Here is a 20,608-nt window from a genome sequence, read left to right as displayed (position 1 = left end):
ACTCTTCCGATGGCGGCAATTGTTCTTCTTTTCGTAAACCCTGCGCCACAGAAATTAGTCCTTCAAGAATTTCATTATAATTCATGGGCATACTTTGATTTGATTGGAATTGTTGTGGGGGATGCTGTGGTGGCTGCATAGGTCTTGAATAGAACTTGTCTTGCTGCCAATATCCACCTTGTTGAAATTGTTGAGGTTCATCCCACATATAATCTAAATTACCTCTCCAATACGAATTGTAAGCGTTGGAAAACATGTTGCCCCTTGATTGGTTATAACCTTGATATCCCCAAACATCTTCATTGGCAGAAAATTGAGGACTTTGATATCCTTGCCCATAGGGCACATCAAATGTAGGGACACTTGGCATTGTGGTCCGTTCGGCATTATGAGTCAATTGAGCAGTGAGCTGTGCCAATTGAGCTTGAATGGTCGCAAGTGCCATGTCTCGCTCCATTTGTACCTAAAATCAAAGAAAGAAAAATAAATCAAATATCAAAAGTAAAATACACAAACACCAATATAAACATAAACAAAAACAAAAATAAAGGGATTAGCAAAGTTGCTAATCCCCGGCAACGGCGCCAAAATTTGATGCGAGAATTACTTGACACACAAATTAAACCCTCTTTTTGACAATTGTAGTATAGATGTAAGTAGGGTATCGTTCTAGGCCGGGGATTAGGAGGGATTGCTAATCTATTCTAAATTAATTTAAAAATATTAAACAAGACTCAAGGACACAAAACTAGGCTAAAAACTCTAATAACTCGAAACACACTTAGAATGACTCAAAATAATGAAAACAATCAAATTAGACACTAGGAACTGAAATGGACGGAAATTGAATTAAAAGACTAACAACAATGAAAACTAACTAAATAATATAATTTAATAATGGGGGGGGGTTTGGTTTTGACGAGAAGTAAATTAAACTTAAATAAATTACAGAATTGACAAAAGCATGAAATTAAGGTGAAAGGATAGGTGACAGACTAGCTAGAGGGTTCTTCTCCACACATGACACATATGCAACCTAAATTGATTTTCAGTTGTTCTTTCAATAAATTGTAAATCTCAACGCCCCAAATTAACCGTGAATTGCACTAATTAACCCTCAGTTTTTCCACAAGTTATTGGGTTGGATGATTGCATACGACAATCCAAAACATTCCCTACAAGTTCCCTACATGAATTGCATAATAGAGATACAAGCAAGAATCATTAAGTTTTATGAAAAACATAAGCATTGACGAGGCACTCGTTACTATGATTTGCATGAAACTTATGCCAAGAATTTACTTAACGTGATTGTGACTAGCAACCTTCACTACTTGTGAATATAAGTTCATAACGATTAGGTGAAATTCACTTATATTCTAGCATCAAATTCATGCATGTAAATTAAGTATGCATCCTTAATCGACATACAAAAATTAGTTATCAATCAAGCAGTTAAGCAAATTAAATCACAACTCAGAAATCACAACTGAAGGTAATCAATTCATATTACAAATATATTCATGGCTTTGAATTAACCTCTAGCCAAAATAAATTAGTTACACATTATTAACAAATTAAACCAAACGTAAATCATGAGTTTGAGAAGATAACACCAATAAGAACGGAGTGAAGCCCTCTGCCTCTGTGCTCCTCTTCTTCCCTGGCTGTCGCACTCTGACCTCTTTTTCCCCGAGGCTCAAGCTGCGCAAGGCAGCTTGCTAATTCCCCCAAAATCACGTCCTCCCCCCTGCTCTCTGCCCTCTCTTCTATATATATTTTTTATGCGCCTTCTGCTTTCCAGTTCATTTATATTTCCCTTTTTTTTTATTCTTCTCCGCGCTGTCCGTCCACTTCTCTCTACGCATACCACGTTACTCTTTTCCGCTCCTCTTTTCTGCTTGCTGTCAATCTCCCTTTTCGTCTCTGGCAGCCTTGCTGCCTTTCACGCTGCAAAACCGTCCCTGCTCCTCACGTCTGCTTTCTTTCTTTTCTTTGGATCCGTCTTTCCCATTTTTCCTTTTTAATTTTTTTATTCCTTCTTTCTGGCAGCCTTGCTGCCTTTCCTTTCTCTTACTGGAGCACCATCCATCAACTCAAACTTAGCAAGTGCCTCTGTCTTAACATGAGTATTGGGCCCCGACCCTGTTGACTCACGACGCCTGATCTCCAGATCCATATTCTTTATTTTGATTCTTACAAGAAGGAAATATATCTTGCCGATAATAACATCTTTCAGATGGTACTTGCTCTTGTTGTACTCAAACTCAATGTGCAGACAATCCTCGATTCCCACTTCCATCTTGATGCTATTGTTAATAGATGGAGGTGGGGAAAAAATGCGAACCTGAAGCACAGAACGACATCAATATAAACTGTGAGAATGCTACATGACTAATGATTGTGAATGGTACTTATAATCACTTATATGTGAAATCCTGTGAGTAGTAAATTGTGAGCAGGTTTTGAAAGCATAGACAATAGAAGGTGAGGAGCACAATGAACAATATTGCTAAAACAATTCTGATTTCCAAGAAAACGAGAGAAGAGAGATTACCACAAAAGTTGATCTACACAGACAGTTTTGACGAATTTATTACATAAAATTTCACTTGTTCTATTTTTATTTTCTTTGCATAACAAATCCTATAAACACAAAAATACGTAAATAGCTCAAAAATATAAGGAACTAACTAAGAAAAGACAAGTGAATTCGAAGTAAAAATATATATAAATATGATCCGATCAATCCTGGGAATGCTTTTGTCCGAACTCGCTTAACTTTGGAGTTCCGGTGGAATCCGAAGCCAGTGAGCTCCCCAAAAGGCCTCGTGCTAGGTAGAGATGGAAATATACATAGAAGGCATAAAGGATCCACTCCCCTGGGCGATGTGGGATGTTACATGTCTACCTTCAGAGTAAACACCTTAACCTTCTTGAAGTCGGTGATTGGCTCATTTTTTTTCCATGGTTGGCAATACACAGCTCCATGTCGTGGAAACGAGTTGCCAGTTCCTCAAATGTCCTCAACTTTATGCTTTAGAAGATGTAGTGTAGGCCCAATGGATGCCTTGAATGCACATCTCAATAGCGGAGGTTTCAGAAAGCCGATCTTTGCAATCTAGACTTAATGAGCGCCATCTATTGATGTAGTCGACAACCGGTTCATCCTTCCATTGCTTTGTACTTATCAGCTCTAGCATGCTTACGGTGTGGCGCGTGCTGTAGAAGTGGTTAAGGAATTCCCTTTCAAGCTGGTCCCAACTGTTGATGGATTCGGGCTCAAGGTCGGTGTACCAGTCAAAGGTATTACCTTTCAGTGAGCGCACAAACTGCTTGACGATGTAGTCTCCCTCTGTCCCAGCTTTGTTACAAGTTTCGATGAAATGGGCAATATGTTGTTTAGGATTTCCTTTTCCATCAAATTGCATGAATTTTGGAAGCTGATAACCCCTTAGCATCCTCAAGGTGTCAATCTTCTTAGAGTATGGTTTTGAGTATAGCACGGAGTCGTGTGAGATTCATTTATATTGTGCCTTGATCGTGTTAGTGATCGTTTGTTGCAGCTATTGTTGTATAGAGATAGATCCCATGAGCGATGTTGCTTGGTCTAGCTTCTCTTCGGCTTTCTCCACCAGAGGCTCTTCCTTTTCGTCAGTTTCTTCCTTTTGGGGGTCAACCTTCGAGTCAGCTTTGTCATCATGCTGCGCCTCTAAACAGTTACTTAGCGTAGCAATTTGCAAGTTCTTCTTCTCCACGGTCCTTGTCAACCTTGCAATTGCTTCACTCATTTGAGCCAGTTGCTCATCGATGAAAGTTACGCCAGTAGTCATGACTTGCATGGATACGGGATACGAGCTGCTTGAGTCGACGTCAGAAGTTAAAGACTCAAAGTACCTCATCGAGCTTTCTTCCCTTGGCGCTCTTAGTGAGGCCAAGGTGATCACAAGTTCATGCCTCGGGTGCTCTTTCTCATTCGGCAGAGTTGATGAAGGGATGGAAGGCAGGGTAGAGAAAGTTTTTGCCTTGCTTCGAGTTGTGAAGCCCAAAGTGCCACCACTTGCGGCAACAATGCCCTTGTTCTTTGCGTTGGTTGCGGGAACAGTTTGATCTTTTCTTGATGTCATGGGTGTTTCTTGTGGATTTGAACATAGAGACGAGAGGCAAAGAGATCCCACCAGGCATGCCAAATTTGTAAGCACAAAAATTCTTGTAATGAATGAAATGAGAACACATGTACAATCTCTGTTTACAACTTTTCCTCTAATTAAGCCTTCAAATTTGATGTAGATGCTTGATCGTTGATCCAAGGGTCTTGATGACTTGATCTCGAACGAACAGTTGAACAATTGCTTCAAGTTTTGAGTTTGAAACAAACACGTGAATGATCTTTACCTTAAAGGTGCGGCAAAGGTATTATTTGATGCGGGATTTCGTTGCTTCAAGGGTCTTGGCGACTTGATCTTGAAACGAATGTTGCTACAAGTTTATAAGCTTGCAACAAAGTCTTGAAGGAATCGGGATAAGCGCTTGTTGATTCTTCAAGGAAGTGCTTCGACTTTGGTTAAGAGAAAGCTTCGGCTTTGGTTGAATGTTCTTCGAAGCAAGCTTTGGCAGCTATTAGTCTTCAAAGGTTTGATAGAGGTTCTTCTGTGTAAAGATTTTTCGACCCCTATGCTTGTGAGAGGACCTTGTATTTATAGGCTTCTCAAGGCTTGTCCTTGGGTAGATTTGGCTTTGATTTATCTAACTTTTCCATGGGAGAATTTAAGCATGTTTTGTCTCTTAATTTCAGCCACTTTACTCCTTTGGCTTAAATTATGAAGCCTTGTTGCCTATTTTTTGAGCAATCTTCAATTCTTGCTTGTTTTATGAAGATGCCTTAACTTTCTTTCCGGTTTTGAGAACATTTTGATCCCTTGCCCTTTTTTTTAAGTGAGGTTTTCTCTCTTTGGCAGAGTTTTTGGGAAGGTTTAAGCTTCATTTGCTTGATTTGTGCCACATGTCATTGATGACTTGTCCATTTGTGATAAGTCATATGTCACGTGGAGTTTTGCGATACATCATTTGTATGCAACAAAATTTACATATCTACATGCTAGTGGTGGTCATTATGTAGAAAATTTACATATTTAGGAGTCCTATATCTTGGAAAAGACTTATAACGCTAATTCAATTGTATTGGAACCCGATGTATTAAAGGGTTTTCTATTTGAATGAAGTATTTTAGCAAAAAAAAATAAAAAATAAAAAATGAAAATAAAAAAAGAGATTCCATTAGGGTGTTGGGAAATGTACGTATACACCGATAACCTTAACCCATCAAAACAATAAAAAAGTAATATGTTGAACATCAACTCACACACAACTCTTAGACATGTCACAAATAATTCTATTAGGTAAACACATATTTGGTTCTTGTGGTTTAGTTCTAAATTACTAATTAGTCACTTTGAATTTTCCTAATGTTTAGGGTCTTGTTCTTCAACCCAATCTTCTCATCATCTAGACTCACCTAGACCCGTCTAATTCAATTATTTCACCGAGTCAAGCTACGCGGGCTTCCAAGCGAGTGTAGACACCCTTTGTTATTTTTTAAATGCCTAGGAATAATTGCGGCGGTGAATAGCCACCTAGTGCCTAGGTGATGTCTTTTTGAACACTGACCAAAATTAGTTATTGTGTACCTTTGACTTCTGCCCAATCAATCATTTGTAACTCAAACAAATCTAGTCCACAACAAAATGAAAACATAAAATGTAAAATGAAAAGTTATTCATTTTTGTATAAGTGAGAGTTCCGATAGCAAGTTTAGATGCCCTTTGTTATTTTTTAAACGACTAGGGATTAATTGCGGTGATAACTAACCACCTAACATTTAGGTGAGGCCTTTTTGAACATTGACCCAAATTAGTCATTGTCTAGCTTTGACTTCTCAATCAATAATTCGTATCTCAAACCAACACTAGTCCAGTTTGGCCATACATGTGCAAGTGTGGCTTCTACATAGCTTAAGAAACAGTTACTTGATCATGTCATTAATTTATTGAAGGATAATAGATTCAAATAGATGAAAGGCATAAATCGAAATAACTTTGAAATTTCATAGTGCAATTTGATAGAATAAAACTCGGTAACCCATTTTGAAAATCACTCAAAAACCAAAAAAGGTGCAAAGTAGTTCAGCCAAAATAAAGCAATATCCTTCCATGATATTTCTAAGTTGTCTAAAAAATTAACGAATAAATCTGCCATAGAGGTTTTTGTAAAATTTTACATAAATTCGTAACATTATAACGACGTCCAAAATAAAGTTCATATTTGGCCACATTAAAAAAAATGGAACTTTAACGAAAAGTACCCGGTACTGTTCACTTTAACGAAAAACCACATTTTTACACTAAAAAGTCAATCCTGATACTATTCACTTTACCCTTTATTTTGTCCTTATCATTAAAACTTAAAGTTTTCAAATCATTTTCATTAGTTTTCCTTAAAAAAAATGGCGTTTGAAAAGTAAGAACATCTTCAAAAGAGATGTTAAATTTTAAACATAAAATTTGAATTTGACAACCTATGTAACATTTTGACATCTTTCAAAATTTAGCTCTCCACCTATGTCAAATTAAATATTATTTTATTACACTATTTTTTTAATTTTTTTCATTAAACTATTATTTTATTACACTCTCCGTCACTTCCCCCCACTCCCCACCGCCCCCCAACCATCTCAGTTCCGTTCTCCTCTCCCTCTCCCCCCCCTCCCCCCTCTTCTGTTGGATTGACAGAAAACCGAAATCCCCTCCGTCACTTCCCCCCACTCCCCACCGCCCCCCAACAATCTCAGTTCCGTTCTCCTCTCCCTCTCCCCCCCCTCTTCTGTTGGATTGACAGAAAACCGAAATCCCCTTTCAAATACCATTCCAATTCCAATTCCTCCGTTTGATTCCGAATCCTCAAACCCCCCCCCAATAAAATAAAAGAAAAGAAAGACAGCAGCACGCGGGGGAGAGAAATAATGAGGAAAGAAGGAATGAAAGAGATTAACGGAAGGGAGAGGACCGACGCGGGGAGAGGATAGACAGGTGGAGGGAGGATAGAAGCTGCCTTTGGCAGCTTGAGAGACAGACAGAGGAAAAGAAACGAAGGAGGTGACGCGGGGCAGGAGAAGAAGGCAAGAGGAAAGCTGCCATTTGGCAGCTTGAGCAGGGGGGATTGGAAAGAGTCGCAGGGGGGTCACAAGCTGCCTTTGGCAGTTTGACTGGCAGGACAGTGCGGCATGGCAGGAGAGAAGTGACGCAGGGAGTGAGGGCAGAAGCACAGAAACGCAGCAGATCTTATTCTCTCGGTTAAATCTTTCCAACTTATGATTAATTTTTGGTTTAATTTTAGAATAATGTGTAGCTAAATTTATTTTGGCTAGAGGTTAATTCAAAGCCATGAATATATTTGTAATATGAATTGATTACCTTCGGTTGTGATTTCATAAGTTGTGATTTCAATTTACTTATCCGTTCGTATAAAAACTGATTTGTGTATGTTGGTTGAGAGTGCACGCTTAATTTACATGCATGAATTTGATGCTAGAATATAAGTGAATTTCACCTAATCGTTATGAACTTATTTTCACAAGTAGTAAAGGTTGCTAGTCACAATCACGTTAAGTAAATTCTTGGCAAGAGTATCATGCTTTTCATAGTTACGAATGTCTCGTCAATGCTTATAGTTTTCACAAAGTTTAATGATCTTTGATTGTATCTCTATTGTGCTTTTCACGTAGGGGACTTTTGAAGAATGTTTTGAATTGTTGTATGCGTTTTCCCGTCCAATTCAATAACTTAAGGAAAACTTGAAGATTAAAAAAGTGCTGTTCACGGTTAATCTGGAGTATTGAAATTCACAATTTATTGAAAGAACAACTGAAAATCAATTTAGGTTGCATATGTGTCATGTGTGGAGAAGAACCCTCTAGCTAGTCCGTCATTTATCATTTTACCTTAATTTTATGTTTTTGTCAATTCTGTAATTTAATTAAGTTTAATTTACTTTTCATCAAAACCAAACACCCATCCATTATTAAATTATATTATTTAGTTAGTTTTCTTTATTGTTAGTCTTTTAATTTAATTTCCGTCAATTTCAGTTCCTAGTGTTTAATTTAATTGTTTTCATTATTTTGAGTCATTTTAAGTGTGTTTCGAGTTATTAGAGTTTTTAGCCTAGTTTTGTGTCCTTGAGTCTTATTTAATATTTTTAAATTAATTTACAATAGATTAGCAATCCCTCCTAATCCCCGGCCTAGAACGATACCCTACTTACATCTATACTACAATTGTCAAAAAGAGGGTTTAATTTGTGTGTTAACTTATTTTTCACATCAAATTTTGGCGCCGTTGCCGGGGATTAGTAACTTTGCTAATCCTTTTATTTTTGTTTTTGTTTATGTTTATATTGGTGTTTGTGTATTTTACTTTTGATATTTGATTTATTTTTCTTTCTTTGATTTTAGATTCAAATGGAGCCGAGGGAAATTTAAAGGAAAGATGCGTCCGGCTAAGGACGTTAAATCAAGCGCTTCTTGGGAGGCAACCCAAGCATTCAACGAAAGGGAGACTTTGGAATCGCTAACCCAATCAGCTTTGCATTCTTCCACCCTTATCTTTACTGCTTTCATTTTGTTTTGTTTAGTTAGTTGTGTTATTTGGTTGATTTCTGTGAGTTTGTATTATTTAGTTTAAGTGTGGGGGAAGGTTAACTAAAGTCTCTTTACATTAATTTACATATATAAAAAAATAAAAAAAAAATAAAAAATAAAAAAAAAGATAAAATTTAAAATTAATGATAAAAAAAAAAACACAATTAAAAAAAAATAAAAAAAAAATACATAAAATTATAAAAAAAAAAAAAAAAAAAAATTAAAATTAAAATTTTACAATGATGTAAACTAATAGTATTCATTGGTCGGGTGGTGCTTCAGTAGTAGGCGGGGCTTTAGCAGTCGGCGGGGCCACAGAAGTAGGAGGCGGCAGAGGTTGATCAGTTGGAGCTTCACTACGCGGTGCCGCTCCAGAAGACGAAGGCAGATGTTGTTGGAACAAACCCACAAACCTCCGATGATCAAGTAAAATTTGACCATCGGTGTCCTGCATCTGGTCAATCTTCCTCTTCATACTGGTGGCATAGCTGTGTGCGAGCTTGTGCAATTCCTTATTCTCATGCTTGAGCCCTTTAATCTCTTGCTTGAGACTCTGTATTTCAGCCACCAAGGATTCAACGTGACGGGTTCGGGCATATAGGCGTTGGGCCATGTTGGATACGGAACTCGCACACTGCACACTGAGAGCCAGAGACTCCTTAACTGCCAATTCATCAGACCGTCTAGCGAGCAGTCTGTTATCTTTAGGAGTGACAATGTTCCGGGCCACCACCGCTGCTGTCATATCGTTCTTCATCACCGAAGCCCCAACGGTAAGGGGACCAGTGGGGGATATGAAAGAAGGGCGCCATATGTTGTCTGGTGAAGGAGGAGCTGCCTCTTCACGAATGTTCAAGTCAAAACGTCGATCAGAAGGGCCTGCCATTTTCTGAAGATGTTGAGAAAGAAGTGTCGGACTGATCAAGATTTCGGAAGTGCAAGAAGGGAGTGTTTACTGGAGGGATAAGTGTGTTGTGGAGCAAGATTAACGCCTCTATAAAAAGGAAGAAATCAAAGAGGCGCTCCTCAGAAATTGAAGAGGCGTCCTCTCGCAAATCGAAGAGTCGGGGCTCTTTCTCAAAAGCCGGATTCTTTTCTCAAAAGAGGCGTTTCATTTCTTAAAGGCTGGGCTTGCTCAGAAACCACGAGCAGAACCCCGGATTTCAAAAGATCAATTTGTCCAGACGTGTCGTCACTTGTCACACGTAAATTGCTTTGCGGAAATCTCGGGCAGTTTGTCGAAGCACCAATTCAGAAATCGAAGAGGGAAATTCAACAGTCAAAGACACGCTAGCTTTCTCAAAAGCTGGGCTTCAACCCACGGGCAAATCTTCTTTTCCAGATTTATCCGCACGTGTCACATGCTACCTCTACAATCGACGATGCTCAAAGCTCGAAGCGCCGATTTCAGATATCAATGAGGAATCTGCTTTGCGGAAATTACGGGCAGCTTTGTCAGAAAACGCGTAATTTGTACTATTCATCCATCCACCGGCTGCCGACAATGAGTGAGAGAACAGTTCCGGTTGTGAAGAGAAGTCCTATAAGTTTCTACCTTCGCCTTCCACAGCAAAGGCACACTCTCTCAGCACTTCTCTCTCAGCACTTCTTCATCTCTGAAAATGCATTCCCAAAGAATCCTCCTAAGTTACTCTGTGTTCCTAATTCCTTGGGATACTCTTGCGAACAACCCATTTCAAAGCAAAAGTATTTCATATCATAAAGGTTGAAAGCAAGAGTATCTCATATCATGCTTTCTCCATGTCCTTCTCCTTGTCTTTGTTTTCCGACAAGGAGAAAGAGAGCAATCAGCCAGCATTTGGTATCAATCTTCCGATCTGGAGCCAACTGCCTGGAACCCCTTCCTGATTGCTTACCTAGCCTTGCTCTCGAGTACTCATCTTCTTCATCTTATGCTTCCGTTTTGTCTACCACATCTACTTGGGGGACAAGTAAGGGAGGTGAAAATGAGACCTCGAAGCATGGGGAGACAATTTGCCAATTCATCCTCAGCTAGGGAAGGAGAAAGAAAGCAAGAGGTGGGCACTTGGAAAGATTGAAGAAAGAATCAGACCAAAACAGCTACCTTGTGCCTGCCCGCCATGCAGAGGAAACAAGCAGAGAAGAATGCAGCTCGTACAATCAAACCAGCACAAGGAGTCCGAGTTGAAGAACTCGAGAAGCTTCAACAACATTTGGAGGGCACCTTAGCCAAAGAGCAAAGCCTCGCAGTACAATAGCATAAAATCATCACTTGCAAGTGAAAAGCTAAGTGTCACCCCGTTCAAGAGGAAAGCTGTGGAAAGACAACAAGCACGACCAATGATTACTTATTAGTTTTATTCATTATCTTTTATCGTAATTTTCAATTTTTCGTTTGCAATTTTTTTTTAATTAATTTTCTTGCGTTACTTAACTGAATTATTTCTTTTCTTTGCAGGAACTTTTGGTTATTTCCACCCTTGAAGTTGATTGCAGAATTTTAGCTTGGGGGTCATCGCTTGATTTTACTGCAAATTAGGGAAGTTTTCAGTCCAATTGCGTTATTTTGTTTCTTATTATTTTTTTTATTTTATTTTATTTTTTTTATTTGCATTATAGTGTTTTCTGACATTGGGGACAATGTCAAGTTTAAGTGTGGGGGTAGAAATCTCCAGAATTTCATTTGTCTCTGTGTTGTTGTTTTTTGTGTTCTTAATTAGTTTTGTTTTCTTTTAAAAAAAAATTTAAATTAAAAAAATTTCGGAAAATTTAAAAATCCAAAAATATTGTCTTGTTTCCCTTATTGTTTTGAATTAGATTTTTGTTAGTTTCCCGACCCAATGATATAATTAGATCAAATTTGAATCACGATTATCAAGAACTTAGTTAACATGTGTTTTATGAAATTCCTAATTCTCTTGTTAGTTTTGTACATGTTTGACCATCTTTGAAAAACCAAATGCACATAGCCTTGTTAATGTGAAACTAAAGTATGACTTAAAGCTTCATATGTGAATTTAGTGACCATATACATCCTATGTGAGTTTTTGAGCCGATTGAAAGTGTGTGCATTTTTCATACACTCTTATTCTTTCATGTGTGATGAACTTATGTGAGATACATCTCTAGAACTTGCGTAACGATCTTTCGAAATGTTTGTCATTGATTGCATGAACTTGGAAATGATAGAGGCATTAGGTTTACCACTATGGCCCAAATAACCATGTTTCCCAAAGAAAAATGATATCATTAGTTTGCCAATTTGAGCCGTGTTTGTTGAGCCTTTTATTTCTTATCACCAGATATGTCTACCCTTATACCTGAAACATTTTTCCTTACCCTTTCCAAGCGAGCAATGCGAGATTGTTTTATGAGAAACGTTTGTGAAATACTGTGAAGATGTTTGGCAAAAGAATAAGTGTGGGGGTATTTCATGTTTGTGAATTAAAAAAAAAAAAAAAAAAAAAAAAAGAAAAAGAAAAGAAAAAGAAAAGAGAAAGATTGTATAAAAAGAAAATAAAAAGTTTTTAAAGTTTCAGTTTAAGGGTGTGATTGGAGGTGCTAGAAGAATTGCTGGAGAGCTTGAGTTCTTATAAATCTAAAGAAAAGAATCGCTTTCAATGTAGATTGGAACTTGTGTTTTCCTATTCTTTCGTTTCAATAACCCTATCCCTAAACCTCATTACATCCAATAAAAGTCCTCTTGATTTAAGTTTTGCAATTATGATTGTGGAGATGAGATCTTTATGCAAGCTTATGGTAGAAATTTCACATTTGATTCTTTGAGCGAAACACATTAAAACTAAACACATGTGTGATTGAGTGAATATTCAGTGAGAAGGTCGCTAGTTTGCATATGATGATTTTAAAAATAAAAACTTGAAATTGCATTAGCATGGCTATCTCACACACTACACTTCAAGGATGATTCAAAGATTACTGCTAATATTTGAATAAGGAAGATGAACTTGGATTAGTTTGTTGGTGTTAGCTATGGTTCTTGATGATTTGTTTTCTCGAATGAAATTCTATGAAGGTCACATAGGGGGAAACTAATGTTTTTCATGTTAGTTCTTTCTCATGTTTTCTTTGTTTTGCTCGAGGACTAGCAAAAGCTAAGTATGGGGGTATTTGATCGGATCATATTTATATATATTTTTACTTCAAATTCACTCGTCTTTTCTTAGTTAGTTCCTTATATTTTTGAGCTATTTACGTTATTTTTGTGTTTATAGGATTTGTTATGCAAAGAAAATAAAAATAGAACAAGTGAAATTTTATGTAATAAATTCGTCAAAACTGTCTTTGTAGATCAGCTTTTAAATTAAATTAAAAAATATATATATAATAATGATAAGTCATGATGATGTTTGAAACATCATCATGATGGTTTTGTTTTGTAGAAGAAAAGAAATGAACGGATGGAGAAGAAGAAAATAAAGGAATAAAAAAAGAAAAGGAATAAAAAAATAGATGAAAGAAGAATAAAGGGGAGAGTCCAGCTGGAGGAATTGGAGAAGCTGTCTTTGCAGCAGAAAGCAGGAGACAGCTAAGAAAGAAATAAAATAAAAGAAAGACAGCAGCACGCGGGGGAGAGAAATAATGAGGAAAGAAGGAATGAAAGAGATTAACGGAAGGGAGAGGACCGACGCAGGGAGAGGATAGACAGGTGGAGGGAGGATAGAAGCTGCCTTTGGCAGCTTGAGAGACAGACAGAGGAAAAGAAACGAAGGAGGTGACGCGGGGCAGGAGAAGAAGGCAAGAGGAAAGCTGCCATTTGGCAGCTTGAGCAGGGGGGATTGGAAAGAGTCGCAGGGGGGTCACAAGCTGCCTTTGGCAGTTTGACTGGCAGGACAGTGCGGCATGGCAGGAGAGAAGTGACGCAGGGAGTGAGGGCAGAAGCACAGAAACGCAGCAGATCTTATTCTCTCGGTTAAATCTTTCCAACTTATGATTAATTTTTGGTTTAATTTTAGAATAATGTGTAGCTAAATTTATTTTGGCTAGAGGTTAATTCAAAGCCATGAATATATTTGTAATATGAATTGATTACCTTCGGTTGTGATTTCATAAGTTGTGATTTCAATTTACTTATCCGTTCGTATAAAAACTGATTTGTGTATGTTGGTTGAGAGTGCACGCTTAATTTACATGCATGAATTTGATGCTAGAATATAAGTGAATTTCACCTAATCGTTATGAACTTATTTTCACAAGTAGTAAAGGTTGCTAGTCACAATCACGTTAAGTAAATTCTTGGCAAGAGTATCATGCTTTTCATAGTTACGAATGTCTCGTCAATGCTTATAGTTTTCACAAAGTTTAATGATCTTTGATTGTATCTCTATTGTGCTTTTCACGTAGGGGACTTTTGAAGAATGTTTTGAATTGTTGTATGCGTTTTCCCGTCCAATTCAATAACTTAAGGAAAACTTGAAGATTAAAAAAGTGCTGTTCACGGTTAATCTGGAGTATTGAAATTCACAATTTATTGAAAGAACAACTGAAAATCAATTTAGGTTGCATATGTGTCATGTGTGGAGAAGAACCCTCTAGCTAGTCCGTCATTTATCATTTTACCTTAATTTTATGTTTTTGTCAATTCTGTAATTTAATTAAGTTTAATTTACTTTTCATCAAAACCAAACACCCATCCATTATTAAATTATATTATTTAGTTAGTTTTCTTTATTGTTAGTCTTTTAATTTAATTTCCGTCAATTTCAGTTCCTAGTGTTTAATTTAATTGTTTTCATTATTTTGAGTCATTTTAAGTGTGTTTCGAGTTATTAGAGTTTTTAGCCTAGTTTTGTGTCCTTGAGTCTTATTTAATATTTTTAAATTAATTTACAATAGATTAGCAATCCCTCCTAATCCCCGGCCTAGAACGATACCCTACTTACATCTATACTACAATTGTCAAAAAGAGGGTTTAATTTGTGTGTTAACTTATTTTTCACATCAAGTAACCTAGCTCATACATATTACCATTTACCTTGTATCGAAATTCTGGTGCCCATCCATTCACAACCTCATCGAACAGAGGAGAAGACCAAAGAACGTTGATATCGTTGTTTGATCCGGGTGAGCCGAAGAATGCATGCCAAATCCATGTGTCGTAAGATGCCACAGCCTCCAGCACGATGGTTGGCTTGTTATGACGGCCCTTGAATTGGCCAGCCCAACCAGTAGGACAATTCTTCCACTCCCAATGCATACAATCGAGACTTCCTATCATGCCAGGAAGCCTCTTTTGTCTGCCTTGCGTAGAAGCCTTTTCAAGTCTTCACGAGTTGGCTTGCGGAGGTATGTGGCTCCATAGATGGCTTGAATTGCTTGACAAAAGCGCTTCAGGTTCTCAATAGCAGTACTCTCCGCAAGTCGGCAATATTCGTCAGTTGAATCAGCAGAGCACCCATTAGCTAGCATTCGAAATGCAGATGTGAGCTTTTGATGAGGTGATAGACTTTGTCGGCCTACGGCATCTATCTTCCTTGCAAAGTAGTGGTCATGATTGACAACTGCGTTCAAGATGCCTTCAAAAAGCTCTCTCCTCATCCGAAACCGCCTCCGAAAATCATGAGCAGGAAATCTCGGCCGCTCAATGAAATAATCTTTCATCATTTGCTCATGACACTCTTCTCTATCACGCTGCACGAATGAACGCCCCGTGAGAGAACCACGACGGCTAGATTCGCCATGGTGCTCATATTGCATAAACGAGTTTACAAGTTCAGCTTCGGCGTTGATCAGTTCTAAATCCTCAATGTCAAGCCTTGCTTGATATTGTGCCATCTCCATTGCCCTGCTACGCCTTCTTCTATCACTCATTGATGAGATATTGAGAATTTTTAGGAAACAAAAAACTCTTTGAAAGTTGAAAGATTGGTGAAAATAGAGGATGATTGAAGGTTAAAAGATTGTGTGATCAACTAATATTGGACCTGTGTTTATATAGAGGATGATTGATGAACGGTTGGTGAAAGTTGAAAATTTTGTGTTGAACGGTTGGTGAAAGTTGAAAGTTTGGTGTTGAAAGTTGAAAGTTGAAAGTTTGGTGTTGAATGGTTGGTGAAAGTTGAAAGTTTGGAGTTGAACGGTTGGTGAAAGATGAACGGTTGGTGAAAGTTGAAAGGTTAGTGAAAGTAGTTTGCTTTGTAAAAAATTTAATGATTTTTCAATATTTATCAGAATTTAAATTTTTTTAGATTAAAATGTTCATAAAATTAATTTACAATAATCTACATATTTATTTTAAAAAAAAATATTGATTTAAGAAAAAAATTAGCCTAAGTTCATTCTTCAATAATTCCGGGCTAAAATTTTAGGCCAGAAGGGTTGGAGCAGAAAAGATGTTTCTGGGCTAAAAGCCAAATTTTCCGGGCTAAAAAATTTGGCTTTTAGCCCAAGGGTTGGAGATGGTCTAAGTAAAAGATTTGCTCCTTTCCAATTTTAATTTATACTTTTGTAATCTTACACATAAAGTAAAAATTAGAATTTGTGCATAGGGATGGGTAATTAACCATCAGTTATGGGTAATCGGTTAAATAAATAAACGGTTATATGTATAATCGTTTACCCGTAAAATTTAAATGGGTGGTTATGAGTATTAACCGCGGTTATAAATGGGTAATTGTTTATCTATTTATTTTATATATGTAAAATTAACACAAACCATGTTCTCTATTGAACAAAACTTTGATCAATGCTATTGACTATAGTGCATGATTTATGTAGCTAATATAATATAGTTTTCCTTAACCACTTTAAATTTCATGGTCCATTATATATATTAAGTTAATACTTTACATTCCGAGTTAAATAACCCAAGAATACATAGCAAATTCTATATTACCTTCATTGTTAACAGTTAAAAATATTGTCCATAAACTATTATTTCAATTATTGGAATGGTATAAGGACTTAAAAAAATTAAAATGTGGAAATGTATGATGAATGTACCTATAACGATGTTTAATTGTTAGAAAAAAAAAATTATGACAAATTTTTCTTTTTTAATTTTCAAGTTGTTAAAAAAAACACGTAGACAGATGAAAAATGAGTAAATGGTAAAAAAGAAAGGATAAACGGGTTAAAAAATGATAAATAGGTAAACGGGTACTAAACTGTTACGGTTAAATGGGTACATGGTTATGGGCATGGTTAACCATTTATAAACGATTATGGGTATGGGTATAACTGTTTAGGTAATTACCCAACGGGTAAACGGTTATACGGGTATGAGAATAAACGGTTATGGATAAATAACCGCGGTTACTCGCCCACCATAACCATTGCCCATCCCTATTTGTGCATCTTATGCTGCAGATTGAATAGGCAGGGCCGGCCCAAGCCCAGTGCAAGCAAGATGACCGTCAGGGGCCCAAAAAAATTAGGGGCATCAAAATTATTAGGGTGATATATTTATATATGCTTTTATAAGAGTATAAATTTATAAAATTTGGTTCACAGAAATTTAACTAGAAGTTGTGGTTTGTCATTTGAAAACAATGAGGAGTTCTTGGGTTCAAAATACCATGTGTGCTTATTTACTTTCCATTTTTTTACAAATTTCTTTTCATAAGAGTATAAATTTATAAAATTTGGTTAAAGGATCAAGAAGTTTAATTATAAACAATGATTTTTGTTGTTTAAAATTAACAAGAGGTCCTAAGTTCGAAATACTATGTGCATATTTATTCTTTTCAATTTTTACAAATTTTTGTTTGGTTGTTAATTTATTTTTAGTTACTATCTAGTAGCTATGTGGGTTGTTATTTTTAAATATTCGTTTTAATTCAAATCTAATTTTCAACAAAGAATAATAGTAGACCAAATTTGCTAATTATATAAAGTGTCATCAAAATATTTAATTTAGTGCACATTCATTAATAATACATATCAATTAAAGACTAAAAAACATCATTATTTTTTAGTCCCATATTGACAAGGTTAGTAAATAAAAAAAAAACACCTCGCAATTTATTCAAAAACACATTCAAAGTTCAAATGGAAAACAAAACTCATTATCTATCTACTTGTAAGCCCGAAGTTTTTTTGTTTCCCTCTCTCAATACAAAATAAAGTAGTATTTATGTGTTTCTAAATTATTGAGTTTGAAGTGTTTTTTTAAGAATAATTTTATTGATGTCTTACGTGTGAAAATAAATATTTTTCTTACATAAAATTAGGGCATTTTTTTTTTACGTTCCCCCCGGGCCTCAAACATGTCTAGACCGGCCCTGTGAATAGGGCACTAGTTAAATCCCAGTTAACTAGGAACATGATAGTCATAACTTCTGAAGTTGACGGCTGTGCATACAGAAATGAACTTAGATTAGTTTATGGAAGTCCAATACAGAAGTAGTTTGGTGGTCAACAAAGTACTTGTATTAACTACTAAGTACAATGATTGATTCTTTTTTAGAATTCACATAAAGACGACAAGCAAGAAAGCCTACACTCTGCTGCGGGCTATAAGTAGACTTATAAACAGGTCGGTTTTATTGGGTTTGGATCGGGTTCAACTCGACCTGTTAAGTTAATGGATCATCCAAATTCGACCCCTTAAGCTAACGGGTCACCCGTTAACAATTATTATTATTATTATTTTTGCATAAAGTTTATTTTTTGTTATTAAAGCTTTACTAAAATTTCTAAAATATCCTTAACTAATGGGTGCTAACGGGTGTTAACGGGTTCTAACGGGTCTAACGGGTTGACCCAAAGTGATCCGTTATTTAACGGGTTGTTAATGGCTTCAACCATTAATGATCTGACTTGTTAAGCATCAATCCAAATACAAATATTAACAGATTGAGTCGAGTCAAATTGGATCCAAAATGTCAGGCCTAGCTATAAGAACACCGTTTTTAAGATGATACTTCAGCATCGCAAAAGATAGAGTGCTCAAAAGTCCATTTCTGCGTATGGGGAAGGTCACCTCTCAAGTCTCACAAAAAAAAATAAAACCATCTACTTTATTTTTCCTTGTAAACTAGTAACACAGCGAATGTTCTTGGCGGTTCTTCCCGGATTAGTTTGCTGTGTTTCTAATCCAGTCGGAGAAGGCGTCCAGGGTCCTCACGTCAGAGCGGTAGTGTTTCTGCGTAAATTCTAGGAAAGTAGGCCAGGTGAAGTCAGGGTACATCCTGGGGCTATCGGAATAGACGAAGCCTCTCGGTGGGGTTACCACTCTGTCCTTTTGGGGACACAAGAAGAAAGAGAGATTTCCTCGCAGTTTTGTTGTTTAGCACTGCTCTGTGCAAGCAGCTCTTGTAAATCCCATTCGATAAAGCCTGAAATATCACATCAGAGAAAGCATAAATTCGTATAGTTTGTGTTGAAATAATTTTGAAGGTCTGTTTTTGTCCTACATGTAGTAGTCTTGCAGATATTCTGTAGGGGTTGAAAGAAAATTGGAAAGGATTTTGTGTAAACAAAGTGAGCCTAATTGATCAATAAGCTAGCTTACCATAAATGTATCGCCAATGTTGACGACAAAAGCGTCAAGCTTGGGAGTAACGGAGTGCCATTTATCATGTACGAACACTTTAAGTCCACCTACTTGATCCTGATGAAGGATTGTTAAGGAAGTGGGATCACGGTGAGGCCCCGTTCCTAGTGTTAATTCTGGTTTTTGGCACATTAGGTAGTAGTTCAACCTCACTATTGAATCATTTCCTTCGAAGAATTCTTTGAAATAATTTTGTCCAACGCCTAGGCTCATTCCGAGTAGCTCCGTTATTCCATTGGAGAGGTTGTTCATGGCATCACAGTATTCCTGATTAAACTTCCTGAGCAAGAAAAAAAAAATATGCTGCAAGTGAAGGGATATTTGTAGTGTACAAAATTATGACGATTATGTTGTTGGTTAAGTGATAAAGAGATCTAGAAACTAATCCGAGTTTTTCAATTTTTTTGTTTATAGCAGGGAAGCACAACAGATACTCTTGATGCTGTGTTCTTACCCGAATTCTCTGAAGTCTTCGCCCATCACATGGACAAAATAGTCATTGACCGAGGACTGGTTATTGGCACTATAACTGAAAGAAAGTGTTTCTTTCCATGGAAGTTTGGAGGAGAACCTGCCAACGATGCTACTGGAATATCCGTAGTGCTCACCAGCCTTTCTCTGAGCTCATGAGCTTTCGCTACAAGCTGCGAATCAACTCCGTGATTTACAATGAGGAAAAATCTGTGCTTCTTGCATGCCTCATCGACTGAACGAGTTGCGTTAGACACCTCCCAGGCATCCCCTGAGAGAAAGCCTTTCAGGTCGACAAGGGGAGCTGGAAGCTCTGGTGATTCGGAGCAGGGCTTCTCGTGGTCGGGCCATATAAACTTGGAGGGTATGCTGGACTGATACTGAGCAACTGAAGCATCAAAAGCCATAGGGCTATCTTCGTTCTCTTTGTTTGTTTCATTCATTGGTAGGGGAAGTTCAGGAGGAGGTATTGGCATGCTTACCCGCTTCTAAGATAAGAGAGAGAGAGAGAGAGAGAGAGAGAGAGGTGATTGTTGGTTTAGGAAGAGTTAGCAAGGACAGAGTTTAAAAAGAACTAGAGGGAGTGGAGAGATTGTTCGGGAGTTACAACATTTATCACCAAATCAATGAGTTTTTGTAACAGTTTTCCATTATGATAATTATTTGTAATTTAGTCAGTAATTAGTATATGCCTGTTACCATTAAACAGAGAGAAACTGACAAGACTTCATTGGGTAAACAAATATTAGAATCTTATTGTTTTTACTGGTCTCTCTCACCCTATGCGTATTTTGTGTTGGTCTGTTAACGCTTAGCTCTACCAGTGTATGTTATATACTGCATCTCACATGTTTATTGTGAAAACTGAAACCCAAATAATTCACAATTTTGTAAATACTAGCTAGTTATGTTGTTGCAGTGGGTTCAACTTACATGTCATGTAG

At 37.0% G+C, this 20,608-nt stretch overlaps 2 pseudogenes; both read right to left on the bottom strand.

Moving 5' to 3' along the window:
* Positions 1-14,633: 14,633 nt before the first annotated feature.
* LOC126630131 (uncharacterized) lies at positions 14,634-15,562 on the bottom strand (annotated as a pseudogene).
* Positions 15,563-18,713: 3,151 nt separating this feature from the next.
* Positions 18,714-20,140, bottom strand: LOC126627645 (gibberellin 20 oxidase 1-like; annotated as a pseudogene).
* Between the last annotated feature and the right edge of the window lie 468 nt (positions 20,141-20,608).

This window comes from Malus sylvestris, chromosome 7 (genome assembly GCF_916048215.2).
Source record: "Malus sylvestris chromosome 7, drMalSylv7.2, whole genome shotgun sequence".
NCBI classification, from domain to species: Eukaryota; Viridiplantae; Streptophyta; class Magnoliopsida; order Rosales; family Rosaceae; genus Malus; species Malus sylvestris.
This window is presented reverse-complemented; position numbering and strand designations above follow the sequence as displayed.